The sequence below is a fragment of the Girardinichthys multiradiatus genome, chromosome 13 (genome assembly GCF_021462225.1).
Source record: "Girardinichthys multiradiatus isolate DD_20200921_A chromosome 13, DD_fGirMul_XY1, whole genome shotgun sequence".
Lineage (NCBI taxonomy): Eukaryota > Metazoa > Chordata > Actinopteri > Cyprinodontiformes > Goodeidae > Girardinichthys > Girardinichthys multiradiatus.
In genome coordinates, this window is record NC_061806.1 from 42125279 (window position 1) to 42138174 (window position 12896).

The 12896-nt window shown below is 40.3% G+C and overlaps 2 long non-coding RNA genes across 2 annotated transcripts; both read left to right on the forward strand.

Moving 5' to 3' along the window:
• Nucleotides 1-488: 488 nt before the first annotated feature.
• On the forward strand, nucleotides 489-3468 carry LOC124879752. The gene is made up of 2 exons (XR_007041110.1): nucleotides 489-2791; nucleotides 2882-3468. It is a non-coding gene; the product is annotated as an uncharacterized LOC124879752 (long non-coding RNA).
• A 2912-nt stretch (nucleotides 3469-6380) lies between these two features.
• On the forward strand, nucleotides 6381-9332 carry LOC124879750. The gene is made up of 3 exons (XR_007041108.1): nucleotides 6381-6551; nucleotides 7205-7392; nucleotides 8423-9332. It is a non-coding gene; the product is annotated as an uncharacterized LOC124879750 (long non-coding RNA).
• The last annotated feature ends 3564 nt before the right edge of the window (nucleotides 9333-12896 follow it).

Here is a 12896-nt window from a genome sequence, read left to right on the forward strand (position 1 = left end):
ACCCAGGTGCTACTAATCACACAGGGAGCATCTCTGTAAAAGCAGGAGCACTGATACTGCAATTTTGAATGCAGGGGTGTGAAGACAATGTTAGGCTGGAAAGACATCAGCAATGGCCTTAGAGAAGCATCTGTTGATGCCCATCAACCAAGGAATGATTATAGAGAAACATCATTCCCAAGTGGAAAACATCTCAGACAGCTGCCAATCTTCCCAGGAGCAGACATCCCTGCTGATTCGGCCCAAGGTCAGAGCGTGAAGCTCAGAGAAATGTCCAAAAATCCAAGAGCTCCATCTCAGACTTAGCCCAGACTACTGGAACGATGTCCTTAGAGCAGATGAGACCAAAGAAGAGATGTTTGATTATACAGCAGAGCAGCATGTTTGAAGAAAACCAAACATTGTGTATCAGAAACAAACACTTAATTCCAACTGTCAAACATGGTGGTGGAGGGTTGATGATCTTTGCTTGTTCTGCACCTTTCAGTCATTGAGTGGACCATGATCTCCTCTGTATACTAAAAGATTCTGGAGTCACATGTGAGGCCATCTGTCTTACAGCTGAAGTTTGGTCCAAACTGGGCCATCAACAGGACAACGATTCCAAGCACAGCAGCAGACCTACAACAGTAACAAAGAGGTGCAATGGCCTAGTCAAAGTCCAGACCTCAACCTAATGGAAATGTGGTGGGACCTTCAGAGAGCTGTGCAGAGGTCTGCAAACCTCAATGAACTGAAGCAACACAGGATAGAAGACTGCACCAAGATTCTTGCACCATGTTGGGTGAGACAGAAAACCTTCTGAGAGGTTCTGTTGAAGGAGGTCCTACAAGCTGCTGGATCATCTTACATATAAGATCTTAATAAAAGGTGGTGATGATCCTTAATATCAAGTCTTTATCAATGTTCATTACTAAGATTGTTTAAAAGGTGACGCGTATGCTAACATGTTCAGAAGAAGAGTCTCTGATGTTTTCATATCAATGAGTATCTCGTGTTTTCACAAGATAAACATCCCTTCCTCCCAGAAATTCCCAGAGCGTAGAAACTTCCTGAAGTGGGAAGCTCAGAGAAGATGTGATGTTCAGATGAGATACCAGGAGACTGTGCAGAGAGTCAGAAACAGGCTGGAAATATGGTGAAAATTCAGTTAAATTCCAAAATATTGATCATTTTTAGATGTTGTTTTATCCCTTTTCATGATGTATTATTGACATTAAGCAGCTGCTCTCAGTGTTTAATGGAGCAGCAGAGCAACAGAAGTTGGTATAAAAACTGCAGAGGAATTAAAAAACAACCGTCCTTAGATTTAAATGAGGCTAATTTATTTGCACCATTTACACACGAATTAAGCTTTAAAAGAAGTAAAATGTTAACTGCAAAAAAATAAATAACCAAAAGCTGAAGGAGTAAAGCGATGAAATAAGTTTTGACCATTCATGGACAGCTTCAATAAACAGTAATGTTTTCAGTCCTAAGTTAAAAGATCCAACAGTTTCTGCACATCTCAGGTTTTCAGGCAGCTGGTTCTGAAGTAGAGGAACCAACTGCTTTTACTCTATGAATCAGGTTCAGCACTTGGTCCTCGTGGTAGATGTTGTTGGTAGACGGCAGCAGTTGAATGTATAGATAGGTCCTAAATGTTTTGATTGAATTTATGAAAAATCTGATGTTTCTGTCTTAGGTCCTGATTAAGATTTTACATTGGACAAATAAAATGATCGGTGGCTCAAGATAGGCAGCTAAAACCAGCAGAGGAAGACTTCTTGTAACATAGACCCATCTTTGTTATCTTCTGTGTTTATGTTTATTTTTGAATGTCAGAGTGAGCGCCTACACACACACACACACACACACACACACACACACACACACACACACACACACACACACACACGTCTCCGTCCTCATTTTCTCCAACAGCTGCAGGACTCGGAGCATCTCCTGCACAGCTGACCCGGATACGCTGACAGCTATGAAAAGAGCTGTTGTTGACCACTGCTGACCCACTATTATCCCTGCACACACACAAACACACACACACACACACACACACACACACACACACACACACACACTTGCAGGTGCAGTGCATCACGTGTTTGTAACATTTCACTTTCTAAATCCAGAGATTTAAGGGGGATGGATTTCATTTGGTACCCTGAAACATTCTGTCTTGTTTACCTATTTCTCTCTGGGTCAGAACATTTTCATTTTATCTAACCTACATTCATGATGTAACTCATCGTCCTTCAGAAAGTGTCAAAACAACAAACAATTTCTTTGATTTGTTGTTTCCTGGACATTTTATGCATTCTTTTTTAAAAACAACAGGAATGCTCTGATGTTAATATTAAGATGAGTTTTTGATTCTTCTGCAGCTGTCATGCCCTAAATTCAGCACTTCACAACAAAAAGCTTGAATTTGTTCTGCAGCCTCGGCTGGAACATTAACTTTGGTTCAGTCAGGTCCAACGCCTTCCCTCCAGCTTCTCTGCTCCTCTGATCCAGTTTGTTTTGACGTTGATGGTTTTCTAAACTCAACAAGGATGATGAAAAATGATGATGAATCCCCATTAGTTAACCAATCATGCATGTTTGTGGACTTTGGGAGGAAACTGTCAAGAGTCTGCAGTCTCTGCCTCTCCTGCTTACCTTCTTCCACCACCAGGTGCTGCTGAGGGCTGCGTCTCTGGGTGCGACAGGTGTTCCTTATTTTGATGATCATCTGGAGGAGTATATAGAGGACGGATCGCCAGCACTTCTTTGCCTGAGTGTTTTGCCTACAGCGGTACCATCACCTGGCCAGATCTTGTATTTTGAAAATCTTGTCTCTTTGATTAAGAGAAATTACTCACCGTTTCTGTCTCGCTCCTTCTAGGTTCCATATTCAGTCTTTTGACTCAGTCTGATGGTTTATCGCACCCTGCTTCAGAAGAACCCGGATCACGTTCCAGCTGGCAGTCCGTTCTCCGGTACTCTTTCCTCGCCTGCACGAACCCAGTCCACCCTCCAACGATCCGCTTACTTGGACCACGGAAGTTCCTGGTGGATTCCCAGAAGAGGCCTCCCTGGATCTCCCTGGCGGATCTAGTCCTCCCTGCACACTATACGCCATCTGAAACAGACTGTTAGCTGTCACTCACCAAGTACTTACCTGACCTGTTTCCCTCTTTTTCGCAGTCCTCTGGTTCCTGTCTGCGTGGGTAGCCCAGATCATTATTTGTTCCAGAATTCTAGAAATAAACTGTTTACTGGTCTCTGAGTGTTCTTCCGTATGTGGGTTAAGTCGGCCGTAAAAACGATGACAAAAACAAGAAAACCCGTTCAGAGACCCTTGTCTGCAGTTTGAGAACATGCAAACTTTGTACACAATGGTCCTGAATTGCACTTTAAACCAGGAACTTGTTTCTGTGATGCAGCAAAGTTGATCTCTGCAATAAAACACCATGCTGCTCTCAAATGTAACCTAAACATGGAAAAGAGAACAGTCCAGAAATGCAGTTGGAGTTAAATGCCAGTGAACAGTCAGGATGCTTCATCTCATAACTTCTTGCCTTATGGCTGGTTGCTTTTCGTTGATCTTCCTTCTGTTTTACTTCAGCTTGCAGCCTTTTACTTACTTTCAAATCTACAGGTCCTTCTCAAAATATTCACATTGTGATGAAGTTAATTATTTTCCATAATGTCATGATGAAAATTTAACATTCATATATTTTAGATTCATTGCACACTAACTGAAATATTTCAGGTCTTTTATTGTCTTAATACGGATGATTTTGGCATACAGCTCATGAAAACCCAAAATTCCTATCTCACAAAATTAGCATATTTCATCCGACCAATAAAAGAAAAGTGTTTTTAATACAAAAAACGTCAACCTTCAAATAATCATGTACAGTTATGCACTCAATACTTGGTCGGGAATCCTTTGGCAGAAATGACTGCTTCAATGCGGCGTGGCATGGAGGCAATCAGCCTGTGGCACTGCTGAGGTCTTATGGAGGCCCAGGATGCTTCGATAGCGGCCTTTAGCTCATCCAGAGTGTTGGGTCTTGAGTCTCTCAACGTTCTCTTCACAATATCCCACAGATTCTCTATGGGGTTCAGGTCAGGAGAGTTGGCAGGCCAATTGAGCACAGTGATACCATGGTCAGTAAACCATTTACCAGTGGTTTTGGCACTGTGAGCAGGTGCCAGGTCGTGCTGAAAAATGAAATCTTCATCTCCATAAAGCTTTTCAGCAGATGGAAGCATGAAGTGCTCCAAAATCTCCTGATAGCTAGCTGCATTGACCCTGCCCTTAATAAAACACAGTGGACCAACACCAGCAGCTGACACGGCACCCCAGACCATCACTGACTGTGGGTACTTGACACTGGACTTCTGGCATTTTGGCATTTCCTTCTCCCCAGTCTTCCTCCAGACTCTGGCACCTTGATTTCCGAATGACATGCAGAATTTGCTTTCATCCGAAAAAAGTACTTTGGACCACTGAGCAACAGTCCAGTGCTGCTTCTCTGTAGCCCAGGTCAGGCGCTTCTGCCGCTGTTTCTGGTTCAAAAGTGGCTTGACCTGGGGAATGCGGCACCTGTAGCCCATTTCCTGCACACGCCTGTGCACGGTGGCTCTGGATGTTTCTACTCCAGACTCAGTCCACTGCTTCCACAGGTCCCCCAAGGTCTGGAATCGGCCCTTCTCCACAATCTTCCTCAGGGTCCGGTCACCTCTTCTCGTTGTGCAGTGTTTTCTGCCACACTTTTTCCTTCCCACAGACTTCCCACTGAGGTGCCTTGATACAGCACTCTGGGAACAGCCTATTCGTTCAGAAATGTCTTTCTGTGTCTTACCCTCTTGCTTGAGGGTGTCAATAGTGGCCTTCTGGACAGCAGTCAGGTCGGCAGTCTTACCCATGATTGGGGTTTTGAGTGATGAACCAGGCTGGGAGTTTTAAAGGCCTCAGGAATCTTTTGCAGGTGTTTAGATTTAACTCGTTGATTCAGATGATTAGGTTCATAGCTCGTTTAGAGACCCTTTTAATGATATGCTAATTTTGTGAGATAGGAATTTTGGGTTTTCATGAGCTGTATGCCAAATTCATCCGTAATAAGACAATAAAAGACCTGAAATATTTCAGTTAGTGTGCAATGAATCTAAAATATATGAATGTTAAATTTTCATCATGACATTATGGAAAATAATGAACTTTATCACAATATGCTAATATTTTGAGAAGGACCTGTATATTCATGTCCGATCTTCTGTTTCCTAGAAATGAGTGTCTGTGGATTTGATTTTTATAAAGATTGGCTCATCTTGTGCATTTTCAGTATGCTGGAACAAGAACAATCGGATATAAAAGTTGTATTTTGCCCCCCTTGTTTTTACGAGGGGAAATAAAGCAGACAGGAAGAAGTTGGTCTAGACAGGGACACAGACAGATTGGGACTGAAAATGAGGAACAGAGAGGGTTGATAATCTGGGTTGTTTGCAGCTGGACCCAGACCGGTTCACCTGATGAAACATCTGCTGCTCTGACTCATCCAGACTCGGTAATCCCTCTCTGAGAGACCTGCAGACCAAACAGAGGGGAGAAGACAGAACAGAGGGATTACTCTGAGGTTCAGGACACTTCCAGGCTTTTAGGGGTTGTCAAACAGGGACCTGATTTCTCCTTCTGCTTCTCTGTTCAAATTATTTAACACATTACTAACATCTTTACATACAAATATCTTTATCAGGGGCGCTGGTTTAAAGTCTGACTACAGGAAACTGTTGCTCTTACAATGTGAAGCAGGAATGTGGAGAGGCTGCCCTCTGCTGGACGTGCTCAGTTATTAAAGTTAAAGCGAAAATTTCCTCGGCTGCGTCAAAGCTGCTCCTCAGTTTAATCTACAAGTTCAACCATGAATGTTTAAAGCCCCAAAAGTTCTGATTGAAGAGAGAAATGCATATGAGATTCTTTTTAATCATGTTTCCTTTTAGTTTTGAACAACTATGTATTTTTTTAAATCTTTGATTAGTCAGTTATATAATTATAATTATTAGTTATTTAATGGTATGTGCTTCAATTATTTTTTCTTCATTTGTACCAATTATAATTTCTCTTGTAAGCATTTAATTTTCAACATCTGTTTATCATAAATATTTATAGTTTTAGATTGATCATTTTAACACTGTTACTTGTTTTCATATTTATGAGAGTTTAAATACTTGTACTTTTTATAATTATTCTCTTTATTATTGTGTGAAACCGGAAGTGTGATTTCCTCCATTGGAATCATAAAATGTAATTATTATGCTGAACGTACTGGGGCTTCTGGATGAAACTTGATGAACGCATGAAATGTTGACATGAAAAACTAATTAAAGCAGCAGGTGTGGGGGGGGGCGTGGCCTGCAGATGGATCTGTTGGAGGTGATCTGGCAGATTCAAATAAAAACTCAGTTAATGCTGATTAAAGGTCTAATTTAATCTGTTAGTGGCTGAAAAGCTTGGAGGGATTAATGCAGACTGATATCGACCACAGCAGCATCTGACAAAGTTTCAGGTAAAACTAGAAATGTTTGGTGGACGTTTTTCTCAAGGTTGTGGCATCTGATGGTGGCTTGTTTGGTTTATTTGTTTATGTACAAATTATCAAAATGTACTCCATGTATCGCCATCATCACATATTCTTATGAAATGTATGATAATAACAATAACAATAATCATTTCTTCTAAAGTTAACTTCATGTAGTAAAACAATGACAATACTTTATCTCCTAAACGCAGTACTGATTAAACAACAAGTATTACATCCCATAATAACCCTATTCTTGTTTGATGATTTGAGATGTTTGGACATGGCTTTAGGTCCACATTCAGATGGTTCCACAGCTGGAACACTAAAACTCTTCCTGGTGCAGAATCCTTTCCTCCTGAACGGGTTCTGAAGATTTTCTGGTTATTAATTGTTTTATTGTTGCTTTAACCAAAAATAAGAACTGTCTGTAATTCGGCTGTCCATGAATTTTAATCACTTCGATTTTATGAAATATAACCAACCTTATTAATTACTCTTAATGCAACATGGAGATGTTGTTCAGTAGCTCCACTTTCCGGGTAAAAGATACATGTTTATTAATCTGATGTGATGTTATAATTTTTTTAATTTAAAGTCATAACCGTTTTTCACCTGTTGCCTCTCTGTCCTTCCACTAGAGGGCGGCAGACCCTCGGTTTTCCCTGTTTGTCTGTTTTGACCTTTTTGTTCTTCGACTGATGCTGAATCACTGGTTGCCTGTTCAGTCTCGATCCAACCTGTTTCGCAGCACATTAACGCAGTGCGACTGCAACCAGCTGCACCTCATCAGCTGGTCCTTCATACACACTGGGCTGCAGACTGGCTGGTATGTTCCTCCTTAGATCCAGTCACACTCAGCAGCCCCACAGCCATGGAAGACATTTTATAAAGATGAGTCTTTACTGGGAAACTTCTTTAGTCACAATCAATGAAACACTTGTTTTCATTTCGCCAGATCAGGACATCTAATCAGAGAAAATAAGTACAAATAATTTCTTTATTCTGCTGGATTATTAGGATTTTACTGTTAATTTATTATTAAAATACTCCATAAAGTAGCTAATACTCTAATGACCTGATGCACCTGAGCTGGCCAGACAACTCCTAGAAATGAAACGACGTCGTTCATGTTCCACCTGTCCTCATAAATCCAACATTTTTTGACCTTCATGACGGCTCCATTAATTATGTTGGCATATTTGGCCTGTAGAGCTTGTCTGCATCATGATGCCATTAAAAATCATTGAGGTGTGACATGTTAGTTGTCTCCCTCCTTCATTCAGGCATCAAACAGATTAGTTTAGATTACAGGTATCTTAGATTAGTTAGATTACACTAAAACCAGGTGGAAAAGTCAGATGCTTTTGAGTACTTTTGATTGCATTGCAGACAGTAAAAAATCAAGTTTTTCCATCATATTGTTTCATTTTCTTTTAATTTAATAATATCCATCCAAAGAGAACAAGTCTACCTCCCCCCCTGTATTTGTATCATATTGTTACAACAAATTCTATAGATTATTGGGATTTAGTTTGACAGAGCCACTCAAAGTAGTTCAGAACCATAAAGGTGAAACAAAATGATACATGGGTTTTAAAATGTTTTAGACAAAAGATCTGTAGCACCAAGCAAGGAGAGCATTAATGAGAGAAGCAGCCAAGAGGCCCAAAGTAACTCTGGAGGAGCTGCAGAGAGAAGAATCTGTCCACAGGAGAATTATTAGTCATTCATTCCACAAATCATGGTCTTCATGGAAGAGGGATGAGGAGAAAGCCATTGTTGGTCACAGTCAGAAGAAGTCCTATTAACAGTTTGGGGCAAGCCATAAACTCATCACGAGAACATCATCTCCACAGAAAACGACTGCGGTGGCAGCATCATGCTGTGGGAGGCTTATCTTCAGCGGGTATACAGGGAAGCTGGGCTGTAGATGGATCAAGGCTTCAACTGGTCTGTGGTGGTGAAGAAGGATCTGAGCTGAAAGGTAAAGGTCTGGATTAACTTCTATCCGTTCTCCAGCCCTCACCTCTGGTCAGCAGATACGGATAATGACTCAAAAGAGGAGATCCTGGGTTGAAGCAGCTGGAATGAACCTCCTCTGCCGACTGGCTGCTAACTGGTATGAGGTTCTAACCATGTGACCAAAGAACAAAACAATTCAAATCAAATGTAAAGCATAAACTAATCACTTTTACATCAAACAAAATACTTTTCTTATTGCTTCTTAAGTGATTATTACTTGCATGTAAAAGTTATTATACATTAAATAACTTCTAAATCTATTAGCAGTTATTTGCTTTCTGTGCATAATCTACTGTTTAACCATTTAGTCTCTTAGTGTCACACTGAATAACGAGCTAATATTATTGGGATTATTGGCTGCAGTGAGCTGGTCACCTTAATGAGAGTCGGAACGCTTCCCACACCATGACTGTTTGTAATTTTCATGTCCACAAACTTTTCCAGATGGATAAATTGATTGGGGAGACTCGTGGATCCACCAGCAGAAGCTGGAGATGTTGGGGTGTCCCTCCTGGACAGGAAGCGTTCCCTCTGCAACCCCATTTGGACTAAGTTGTATCTTTTATTTATTTTGTGCTGAAAAAATAAATGACCTTTAAAAACATTTTGCAGAAAACAAAAATGGTCAAGTGTAAATAATTTTTACCCATTTAAATCAAATTCAGGGAAATTACAAAATCCTAATTTATTAAAAATGTTTGATTTACCATGTTTATCAGAAGAGATGAGGGAGAGCTTGGACAAACCCTTCATTAGGGCTGAATTATCAGATGTTATTAATTCACTCTTCTGGAAATAAATCACCCGGGGAGAATGGCTTTCCATCTGAGTTTTATAAAGAATTTCAAGATCTTCTTATACCACTGTTGATGGATGTCCTTGAGCAGACTCATTTTCCAGACTCATTCCCTCCATGCTGTTATAACAGTCATCTGCAAGAAAGGGAAAGATCATTTAAAAATGTTCCTCCTATAGACTAATCTCACTCCTCAATACTGATTTATAAACTAGTTACAAAAAGGATAGCAAGGACATTGGAAAAGTGTCTACCTCTTCTTATCAACTCAGATCAATCTGTTTTTGTCCTCAAGAAATTCGGTTTTGGTGTTAGTTTTATAGATTTGATGCAATCTCTTTATACAGGTCCTTCTCAAAATATTAGCATATTGTGATAAAGTTCATTATTTTCCATAATGTCATGATGAAAATTTAACATTCATATATTTTAGATTCATTGCACACTAACTGAAATATTTCAGGTCTTTTATTGTCTTAATACGGATGATTTTGGCATACAGCTCATGAAAACCCAAAATTCCTATCTCACAAAATTAGCATATTTCATCCGACCAATAAAAGAAAAGTGTTTTTAATACAAAAAAACGTCAACCTTCAAATAATCATGTACAGTTATGCACTCAATACTTGGTCAGGAATCCTTTTGCAGAAATGACTGCTTCAATGCGGCGTGGCATGGAGGCAATCAGCCTGTGGCACTGCTGAGGTCTTATGGAGGCCCAGGATGCTTCGATAGCGGCCTTTAGCTCATCCAGAGAGTTGGGTCTTGAGTCTCTCAACGTTCTCTTCACAGTATCCCACAGATTCTCTATGGGGTTCAGGTCAGGAGAGTTGGCAGGCCAATTGAGCACAGTGATACCATGGCCAGTAAACCATTTACCAGTGGTTTTGGCACTGTGAGCAGGTGCCAGGTCATGCTGAAAAATGAAATCTTCATCTCCATAAAGCTTTTCAGCAGATGGAAGCATGAAGTGCTCCAAAATCTCCTGATAGCTAGCTGCATTGACCCTGCCCTTGATAAAACACAGTGGACCAACACCAGCAGCTGACACGGCACCCCAGACCATCACTGACTGTGGGTACTTGACACTGGACTTCTGGCATTTTGGCATTTCCTTCTCCCCAGTCTTCCTCCAGACTCTGGCACCTTGATTTCCGAATGACATGCAGAATTTGCTTTAATCTGAAAAAAGTACTATGGACCACTGAGCAACAGTCCAGCGCTGCTTCTCTGTAGCCCAGGTCAGGCGCTTCTGCCGCTGTTTCTGGTTCAAAAGTGGCTTGACCTGGGGAATGCGGCACCTGTAGTCCATTTCCTGCACACGCCTGTGCACGGTGGCTCTGGATGTTTCTACTCCAGACTCAGTCCACTGCTTCCGCAGGTCCCCCAAGGTCTGGAATTGGCCCTTCTCCACAATCTTCCTCAGGGTCTGGTCACCTCTTCTCGTTGTGCAGCGTTTTCTGCCACACCTTTTCCTTCCCACAGACTTCCCACTGAGGTGCCTTGATACAGCACTCTGGGAACAGCCTATTCGTTCAGAAATGTCTTTCTGTGTCTTACCCTCTTGCTTGAGGGTGTCAATAGTGGCCTTCTGGACAGCAGTCAGGTCGGCAGTCTTACCCATGATTGGGGTTTTGAGTGATGAACCAGGCTGGGAGTTTTAAAGACCTCAGGAATCTTTTGCAGGTGTTTAGAGTTAACTCGTTGATTCAGATGATTAGGTTCATAGCTCGTTTAGAGACCCTTTTAATGATATGCTAATTTTGTGAGATAGGAATTTTGGATTTTCATGAGCTGTATGCCAAAATCATCCGTATTAAGACATTAAAAGACCTGAAATATTTCAGTTAGTGTGCAATGAATCTAAAATATATGAATGTTAAATTTTCATCATTACATTATAGAAAATAATTAACTTCATCACAATATGCTAATATTTTGAGAAGGACCTGTAGATCCCCTCAGGTTAGAGTTATTACCAACAGGATTAGCTCTGATCAGTTTGGCTCTACAGGGTAACAGACGGGGAGATTCAGGAAGTCCCGCCCTCTTTGTTCTTGCCCTTATCAGAGGCCATTAGAATAAACCCTAATATTTGTGGCTTTGAGATTTTTGAGCACTGATATAAACAAGATTTCACTTTTTACCAACGACATTTTATTTTTGACCAATCCGGAAGTCTCTTTGTTACCTTCAGGAATTCCCGGGTAAATACAGTTCATTTTCTGGATGTAAAGTAAACCTGGAAAAAAGTGAAGTTTTGCCGCAGTCTGTATTTGACTACAGTAGAATTCAATGCAAGTCCATTTTTAAATGGGATCCTATGGGTTTAAATATTTGGGAGTGTTTGTTGACAGTAACCTTAAAAATCTCAATAGGCTCAGCTTAGTTAGCCAGCCTCAGAGGGTGAGTGAAGACTTGGGAAAATGAATGGATTTGCCTCTCACATTACTTGGTAGGATCAATGTCATGAAGATGAATATCCTCCATAGATTTCTGTACATGTTTCAGTTGCTTCCAGTACATGTCCCAATAGGATTCCTTTCCTCTCTTAAAAAAACAATTAGAGCATGGTAAGACACCAAGACTCCGTATGGATAAACTATCTCTGGAGGATGGAGGTCTGAAGTTCCCTCATTTTCAGTTGTACTGTTATGCGGCTCAGTTTAGGTTCTTGGCACAGATATTTTGATATTGAGACTCCTTCATGGCTCAAAATTTAAATTAACAGAAATGAAAGAGCAGACATCAATACATTTATTGTATAAATGGGATAAAAAAACAACCAAAACTGCAACTGATAAATCTTTTAATCACCTAATCAATTGCTACAAAAGTTCTTTCAGATGGACAACTTTAGATCTTGGCAGGAGAAAGTGTTTATGTCCCTAGAACAGTTAAAAGAGAAGTTTAAGCTGACAATGATTTCCTTGGCTACCTCTAGTTATGTGACTTTATTAGAACCAATCAAAAAGGAAACTGGAAGCTACCTCCCATGTCTCCAGTCGAGTATATGTGTCATACGGGCCAGGCATGATTCAGAACTATCTCAAGGGTGTTTACGGCCCTCAAGTCGACTCTAACCACAACAGATATGGATTGTTCAAGAATTAAATGGGAGAAGGACCTGGGAATATCTATTGGAAAGCAGCTATGGAAAAAATTGCACAAAGAATGGGTGTTCTCTACCCTAAATGCTTGATATAGGCTGGTACAATTAAATTTTTTGCATTAGCTGTATATTACACTACATAAATGACATAAATACAGGTCCTTCTCAAAATATTAGCATATTGTGATAAAGTTCATTATTTTCCATAATGTCATGATGAAAATTTAACATTCATATATTTTAGATTCATTGCACACTAACTGAAATATTTTAGGTCTTTTATTGTCTTAATACGGATGATTTTGGCATACAGCTCATGAAAACCCAAAATTCCTATCTCACAAAATTAGCATATTTCATCCGACCAATAAAAGAAAAGTGTTTTTAATACAAAAAA